Source organism: Eleutherodactylus coqui, chromosome 9, assembly GCF_035609145.1.
Source record: "Eleutherodactylus coqui strain aEleCoq1 chromosome 9, aEleCoq1.hap1, whole genome shotgun sequence".
In the NCBI taxonomy this organism is placed as follows: domain Eukaryota; kingdom Metazoa; phylum Chordata; class Amphibia; order Anura; family Eleutherodactylidae; genus Eleutherodactylus; species Eleutherodactylus coqui.
Window position 1 is genome coordinate 102,678,239 of NC_089845.1, and position 9,275 is coordinate 102,687,513.

Genomic DNA, 9,275 nt, shown 5'->3' on the forward strand with positions numbered 1-9,275 from the left:
AGCCTGCCCGCCCGTGGGGGGACGACTCTCTGGTCGGGCTGGCAGAGCTTGCGCGGGTGAGACCCTACGTGGGGACCCTCACCCGCAGGATCCCAAGGACCAGCACCACGTTCCCTGCGGGGAACCCTTCCCTAGCACGCTGCCCAGTGGGGTTGTCGCACTGGGAAGATACAGCCCGGTACCTGCAGGGCTTGGAAGCCGCCCTCCGGATCAGGCACCCGCTCTGGACGTCGGGACCCGGCTTCCAGAGATCCTCTGTCGGCAGACGGCTGAGCAGGTATGCCAGCGAGGGGGGGGGAGAGCGCGCGGCGCGGGCCGACGGTTGCGCTCGATCCAACATCCCCGGACATCTATGCGCCCTCCTCAGAGCCCGATGCAGAGTGTATCCCCCGGGTCCGGCGCGGCGGCATGACGTCAGCACGGCCGCGTCACGGGGGGGCGGGGTCTCGAGGGAAAAGGCGCCAAATTTGAAAATCAAAAAAAAAAAAAAAGAGGAGAAAAGCAGGTATTCCCCACATGTCTTCGGTCAGCACCTAAGTAAAGATGTCGGCCAGAGAAGACACGGAGAGCAGCCCGCTGGTGAGTAAACCTCCGGGGGCTCACACCAGGGGTAAGGAAGGGATCAGGTGCTGGAAAACCCCCCCTTTTTTTTCCTGCTGTCTCCGTCTCTTAGGACAGAGAAGCACAAAAGGGCAGAGAGGCCAAGAAGCGCGTGCGCAAGTGCCCAGTCTGCCTGCGGCGACTGGACGAGGGACACACCAAACCCTTATGCGCAGCCTGCACAGAGAAAGTGGTTCGTGAGGAAGGCCCCTCGGGCATATCGGACATCCGAGCTATGATCCGCGAGGAGATCGAGGCCTCTCTCTCGTCTCTTTCCGTTCCGCCCCCCACGAAAAGGGTAAGGCGGTCACGGATAGAAGAATCAGACTCGGAGGAAGGGTTCTTAGAAGATTCCCCCTCAGAATCCATACCGCCCATGGAAGACACGAGGAAGTACTTCTTCGCATCGGCGGATCTGGGGCAGCTACTAACAGCGGTCCGTCACACCATGCAGGTGGAGGAACAGACGCCGCAGCAGCCATCCCTCCAGGATACCCTGTTCCGGGACGATTTCCTGCTTATAGCAGGATCACCCTCGGAACTCCAGCACCGGGTCAACCTCACCCTCCACCTGTTCGAGTCGCTAGGTTGGATCATTAACTTCGACAAATCCAATCTTCAGCCCGAACAAAGGAAAAAGTTCCTAGGGGTTATCCTGGACTCACACCACCAGTGCTCTTCCCTCCCGCTAGAAAAGCAAAAAACGATCCAAGACGAAAGCCGGGCACTCTCGTTAGCCTCCCAAGTATCCCTTAGGAGAGGCATGAGGGTCCTCGGTCTCATGACAGCCTGTATTGGAGTAGTCCCGAGGGCCCAGTTACATGGTAGAACTCTCCAGGACTTTATCCTGAGCAACTGGGACAAATCACCAGCTTCCCTGGATCAGGAAGTCACCCTCACCCACAAAGTAAGGTCCTCCTTGGGGTGGTGGACATCTATCTCCAACCTCGCCAGGTCCACAAGTTGGGACCCGGCATCCCCAGTATCCATTTTCACCGACGCGAGCGCAACTGGCTGGGGGGCCCACTTAGGCTGTTGCTATGTCCAGGGGGTCTGGAACCAGAAAGAGGCCACTCAATCCTCCAATTACAAGGAGCTTTGCGCGGTCTGGAGGGCCATCCGTGACCTCGAGACAGAGATCGGGGGTAGACCCATTAAGATATTTTCGGATAACATAACAACTGTGTCCCTCATTCGCCACCAGGGATCCACGCGGAACCCCCGACTACAAGACCTGGCGGCGAAAGTGCTCGGGTGGATAGAGCAGCGGATGCCTTCCGTTTCAGCGTTCCACGTAAGGGGCCCAGAGAATGCCATGGCAGACTACCTCAGCCGCAGGAGGATAGACCCTGGGGAGTGGGCACTACATCCAGAGGCATTCCAATTGATTACAGAAAGATGGGGGACTCCAAAGGTGGACTTGTTTGCCTCTCGGGAGAACAACAAGTGCCCCCGGTTCTTTTCCAGGGGGGCAGACGGGGGCTCCCTGGGAATAGACGCACTATCCCAAGCATGGGAATGGGACCTGTCATACGCCTTCCCACCTATCCCCCTGATCCCTCGGGTTCTAAAGAAGATCCAGGGGTCCCCGGGCTCCGTTATCCTGGTGGCCCCGTTCTGGCCCAAGAGACCTTGGTTCCCGCTCCTGGCCGCTCTATCAACACAGGAGCCCCTACATCTGCCGTGGAGAGACGACCTCCTACAACAGGGTCCCCTGATTTGCCCAAAAGCCCGACAGTTCAGACTAGCGGCCTGGAAGCTGTGCGGGTAAAATACCTGAACCAGGGCCTATCAGGGAGGGTGACCACCACCTTATGTGAGAGTCTCAAAGAGTCCACCAGGAACATATACACCAGGGTGTGGGACACCTTCTCTAGGTGGTTGGGGCACAGTATTCACGACCTCCAACAACCAGACATTAATAAGATTCTAGAGTTCCTTCAGGATGGACTGGACATGGGCCTAAAACCTGGTACCCTTAAGGTCCAGGTGGCCGCCCTAGGAGCCTTCTTTGACTTCCCGTTAGGCGACCATAGGCTAGTCAAAAAATACCTTAAAGGAGCAGTCAGACTTCACCCCTTTATAAGAAGAACCATGCCCCATGGGACCTGAATCTTGTTTTACAGGCCCTTTGCGCACACCCCTTCGAGCCCCTGGAAGAACTCTCAGTTAAGACCCTCTCATATAAGGTTGCCTTCCTAGTGGCCATTACATCCGCCAGGCGGATCGGGAAAATCCAAGCCCTCTCTATAAAAACCCCATATATGACCATCTTCCCGGACAAGATAGAGTTTAGGCCCGACCCCTTCTTTCAACCGAAAGTCCTCACGGACTTTCACAGAGAGCAAAGAATAGTACTTCCCTCCTTCTGCCAGGAACCCCGGAACACTACGGAACAGAGGTTCCATAACCTAGACGTGAGACGAGCAGTTCTGAAGTACTTAGAGGTCTCACATACCTTTAGGAAATCTAATAACCTCTTCATTCAATTTCAGGGTCCACGCAGAGGAGGGGCCGCTACTAAGGACTCCCTAGTGCGGTGGGTCAGGAGGGCCGTAGAAGAGGCATACAGATCCCAAGGGATCCCACTCCCGGGCGAAGTTAGAGCCCATTCTACTAGGGCGGTCGCCTGTTCCTGGGCGGAGAGAGCCCAGGCGACAACCGACCAGATTTGCAGAGCCGCCACATGGTCAAGCACCCACACCTTTGTAAAACACTATCGTCTGGACGTGGGGGCCAGCCGGGACACGGCCTTTGGGCGGAAAGTTCTGCAAGCAGTGGTCCCTCCCTAAAGCCCTCGGTTGTTGGTATTCCTCCATGTGTATGCTGTCAGGATGACGAGGGGAAGACAGGAATTAGGTTTACCTGTTAATTCCTTTTCTGGAGTCATCCTGACAGCATAGGGGCTTTTCCCTCCCCTTCAGTTATCCTTCTCTACGTGAAGTAACGTATTGTACTATGGTTTCGGTATTAAAAATGAGTGATTAAGCAAAGCCGGGTCACTGTAGTTATTTGGTACACACTGGTGAGCCATTGGCGGGAGGTGCCTTTTGTATGTTTTTCCGCTTCCTGTCCCAACAGGGGTCCAGTGGACATCCTCCATGTGTATGCTGTCAGGATGACTCCAGAAAAGGAATTAACAGGTAAACCTAATTCCTGTCATTTTAGGATGTGTTAGTTTTATACACAAAAAAAATCCCAAACCACTTTTTTGTAAGGTTTACTTTTGTGTTGCTGCATTCCAGGAGCCATAGCATTTTTTTTTTCCCCAGAGGCGAGACTAACAAAATCTGCAATTTTTTTCATGTTTTTTATTTTTACGGTGTCCACCGTGCAGTATAAATGATGTCAATACCAAATTTATATAGCTTTATTTATTTCTTTTGCTACTTTGTCACTTTAGCATTCAATGACCCCTATTATTTTTTGTTTTTGCCAGCCGTGCTGTGTAAGGTTTTTTTTTGTTACAGGATGAGTTGCACTTTTTAGGTACCTTTTGTTAATTCCCTGCGACATTTAGATCACTTTCTATTCCATTTTTTGTCTTGCTTCTTAATTTTTTTTATGATGTACAGCATGCGGGTTAAATAATGTACTAATTTTTTTCCTCTGCGTCATTGCAAACACAGTGATATCATGTGTCATTTTATAAAAAAAAACTCTTTACACAGTGAAGGGGGAAAGGTGGGGTTTTGATATTTATATATACTTTTTTAACTTTTTATTTTTATCTCACTGGGTGACTTGATTATCACCATATTTTATCATTCTTCCAATACACTACTATATTTCAGTACAGCAGTGTATTACAAAGCCGGTATTAGTGGCCACCAGGGAGTCAAGTTTGACAGGGGGGTGACGCCCCCTAAATGTGATTGGCTGCTGATGTGGAAGGGATTTAGGTCCTGGCTGCCTAGTAAGGATTATTGAAGAAAGCAGACACGTTTCCTCTCTGCAGGCAGCCAGCCAGCGCTGCAAGTGATTTCTCCAGCGCCCGCGCAGAACGTGGCTGATTATATCGCTTCTTCCCAGCCGGCGGCACATGAACTGCAGAGGCTGCTAATTAGCAGGGGCACCAGAGCAGTGTCAAGCCGATTCCCTTAAGGCATAGTAGAACGGAGGCCACACCTCCCAGGTACAGTTAGTGGAAGCCGCCGCACGCAGGTCCCCCACTGCAGCCGCGCATTCTGAAAGGCCCTTACCGCCTGTGCTAGCACCCTTTGTGTTAAACCGCAGTAGACAGTGAGGTGAAGCGGCTTTGCCGGTGGCGGGCCCTTCCCTCTCCCCCACCCTCTGACACCAGTACTAAAAGTCGCTCCGCAGCACCCACAACACAGTGCTGGGGGTACAGTGCACGACTACAGGGAGCCAAAATGCAGCAGACCCGGGGGACAGGCATCTATCTGCGGAGCAAAACACGAATCGCTTCTCTGTGACAGCACGGAGCCATCGACGGAGAACAGGCAGATATTAACAGCACCTTCTCATCTTGACCCAATCAGCAGCTAGGGGTGTGAGAGGGGCGTTACCCCTGTCAAACCCCTAGCTTACGGTGGCGTCAAGATACACTAATACCTACAAAGCCTATGAAGCCCAGAGGCTGAACCTCATAGGCCACCTAAGCTGGCAGACTTGGAGGCTATATCCAAGACTCCGGGTGCCATTGCAACCCATCGAGACCCCACAATCACGTCACGGGGGTCCGATGTGTGACAGAGGGAGCCTCCTACTTCTGTCAGCCCTTTACATGTCGCAGTCGGCATGTAAAGGGTTCAACACTGGGGATCTAAAGTTTTTTTCAATCCCTAATGCTAGAGAAAGTGCCAGGCTGTCATGAAACATCCAAGCACCCACTCTTCCTGGTATGGGAGACTTGCGCTGGGCTCCTCATGTATCTGCATTGAAAGATCGCAATGCAGCATAAAGCCCCTTTACAGCCGCCGTTAAGACGTATGTGCAGTCATTAAAGAATTAATGGCACCACTCTGCGATCAGTGTGGGTGCAGATTACGGCTGTGTGTCAGCTGTCAAAGACAGTTTATACCCCAGCTGTTTTGAGGTTTTAGTACAATGTTTTCACATTGTTCAGCATTCAGTAAAAACACCATGATAACGTTCTTATCTGGATCGGCACAATTACTGTCATACCAAGTTTACATAGATTTTTATTTTTCCTTAATAAAAAAAAACACATTTTTAAAGAAAAACAACTTGGGCTGTCTGTCCACGGGGAGTTTTCATTGAGAGATCCGTGATGATAAATCGTCCGCAGACCTCGCATCACACGCTTTCCATAGACTAAGTACTGAAAGTGCAGCCCGACATCCATGAGCGGAGAATCATAGCGATTCTCCGCTCGCGGCATTAAAGTCGTGGCATGCTGCGATTTGCCGCGATTATCTGCGGTGAGCCTATCTATTAGATAGGCTCATTGCGGAGACCTGTCAGTGCTCCCCCCTCCTCCCCCACAGCAGACTATAGCTAGCGATATTCTGTCACGGCCGTGGACAGGCAGCCCTAATCTGCATTGTCATATTCTAAGACCCATAACATTTTTATTTTTGCGGCAGCAGATCTATATGACGGCTTTTTTTGCTAGAAGAGTTGTAGTTTTTATTGGTACATGTGAATTTTGGATTGTCTTTTATTACTTTTTTATGGGAGACAAACAAAAGAAAAACAGCAATTCTGGCATAACTTTTTAAAATTCTTTTCACAGCGAGATTGTGTGGGCTGTTATGAACATGGTAGTAACTATTAGGTGTTGCTTTAAAAAAAAAAAGATATTTTATCCATTTAAAATGGGTTTTGTGGCGAATAATGCATATTTATTTAACTGGATTTTTTTTCCTTCCGTTGAATTTTATTGAACTCTTTTGGCACGTGAAGATGTGAAGGTTTGATCCCTAGGATAATACACTGCATTACTTATGTAGTGCATTCTACTAAGCCTATGACATCAGCCTATTAGAATCTGCCGGAAACCGGACCTAATAGGCTGAGTTACATGGCAGGCATGGAGGCCTTTATCCTTCTTCAAGCTGCCATGGGAGCCCAATAATATCTTGCCACTGCATTGCGGCGTGACAAGAGGAGCCTCCTCCCCCTGTCATCTGCTTACATGCTGCAGTTGCTATTGATTGTGGCATGTAAGGGGATCAACAACCAGGATCTGATTTTTTTTTTTTTCCTGCTCTCCTGGCAGTTAGAGCAGGAGCCGGGCTGTCAGTAGTCAACCAAGCCACTGTCTTTGGCTACCTTCACACTTGCGATAAATTTGCGCAAGAAAACGCAGAATTATGAAACCTATGCTTTTCAATGGTTTCATTCCCATTTGCGATGTTTTCACTCATGCGAGGTGAAGTGTAAAAAAAAAGTTGCAACATGTCCTATCTTTCAGCATTTTGCTTTTTTCTAATCTCCCTATGAAGCCATCTTTTTATTGCATTGCAATGCACAAACTTGTGATTTTCTTGTTATGCATTTTTAACATTAGAAACTCCTATTTACTTTTGCGCAAGAAAATCGCGGGTGGCAACAATGCAATGCGAGATTATTCTCAGGGAAAAGCATTGCTGACGCTCAAAAATTTGCGGGAACAAGGGCGCAATTTTGCTGTGATTTTCTCAAGGGAAAAACGTGATATTCAGTGTGAACAAGCCTTTAGGCCACAAAAATCGTGCGAGATTTCTGCATTGTGAACGAATATGAACCCCGTTCTCTTGAATGGGGGGGGGGGGGGGTGGCAGAAAAGGCGCATTTAGGACTTCCGATTACTGATGAGGGGATTTAAATGTGCTGCCAGAATTGACAGTGGCATTTAAAGGATTGACAGCTACGATCGGTGTGGGTGCAGATTACGGCTGTGTGTCAACTGTCAAAGACAGCTTATACCAGCTGTGAATGGAGTGGGCTTGGCTCCTGCTCCATACAAACCACACACAGAATATATTTGTACTTTGTGGGGCGTGAGGGGGTTAAACACTTTTTAAAGAATTTTTGATGCCGTAATGTATATTTTAAAAATTTCCTAAAATCTTCCGTTGTCACACTGACCACTAAACCCAATAGTCTGACACTTCCTGTTCTGTAGATATCACTTTTTAGTAGTCCTCATTATCATCACTCAGAGGATTAGGCCATTTTCACGCATGCCTAATAGTACATTCCCTACAACATCTAATATCTGTACATTTTAAGGCCCATTTACACCAACCGATCACACAAAAAAACCCGCTAATCGATCGTTTTAGCGATCATCAGCGTGTCATCATGTGCTTTTCGGGCACTGCTAGCTGATTGTTAAATTCAGTCCAACCTAAAAATCAATGTTCACTCATCAGCAGTTCTCCACGGGGAGTGCTGAAAGCATTGTTTCCCCATGGAGAACAAAGAATCTGAGCACAGATAAGACCCCTGGGGCTATTAACTGCATTCAGTGAAGGCTTCATTTGCACACTTAATTAGCTACTTATTTTATGCAAAATGATCGCTCAAAGCTGTCACTCAAACTAGCTTGAGCGATCATCTGCTGGTGTAAATGGGCCTTTAGTGTTCACTCAAACGAGCATATTTAGTCTGCGTATTATGCACATAATATGCAGTACATAGCAAATACATATGTAACATGCTTATTCACTACATATTTTATGCAGCATGCTATTAGAACACATACCAAAATATTGCATGCTACATTTCCACGCTCTTATGAAAAACGTTAATCTGAATGGCCCAAAGTAAAATCAATGGGCTCTTAGCCTGCATATTACATCTGTAATATGCAGTGCTAAGTATGCTGTGTGAGTGAGCCCATAGCCTAATGTAGTGCAACTCTGCCCTCATTTGCATGCATTATGTAACGGTACTGGTGTATCTTGTCTCCACCAGAACTATTGGTGGAGACAAGGGTATGTGCAGGTGTAGTTATAGGGACCACCAACAACTGCCAATTGTCTAGCTGCACGCCGGCAGAAGAGTATGTCTGACACCATATTCCAGTTGAGAACAGAGCCTGGGATAGAGAGTGACAGCGGCCGACTGGGAGGTCCCCGCAATTGACAGCGGTGCTGCAGTCATGGTAAGAGCGGGATCAGCTTCTGAGGAGCAGCAGGAGGACATATTGTAGCAGAGGCCGGTGGGGACACTCAGCGCAGGAGGGGAAATTATCCAAGTACGCCAGGATCACTGACAGGACCAGAGACGGAACATGATGGAAGATCGCCCAGGAACGTTCCAAAAGGGGTCTGGAGTGGACCTCGCAGCGGGTCCAAAAGCATAGATAGGTGAAAATTACAGTGACCTCGATAGTGCACATTGCAGGCCACTGTGGGGACACTACCATTCTGGCCAAAATCAATTACTTAAGGCCGGAGCTGGCACCAACAGCAGAGATGGCAGGGCAGCATCAGCCAATCCTCTGCTGTGGGCGTCACCTAACCCTCCCCTATAACTCATCCTGCCCAACCCATGTCTCCACCCATTCTTCAGGCGGAGACAAGATACACTAGTACATTATGTAACTACATGCTGTGCCTCACACTCACTCATCACTATAGCGTCTACAACAAACATCATGCCTCACATCTACATCCACACGAGCGGCACAAATCTACCTCAAAACTAAGGCCACTTTTACACATCCGAGAAAATCACACGAGATGTGTGTTGCAAGATCC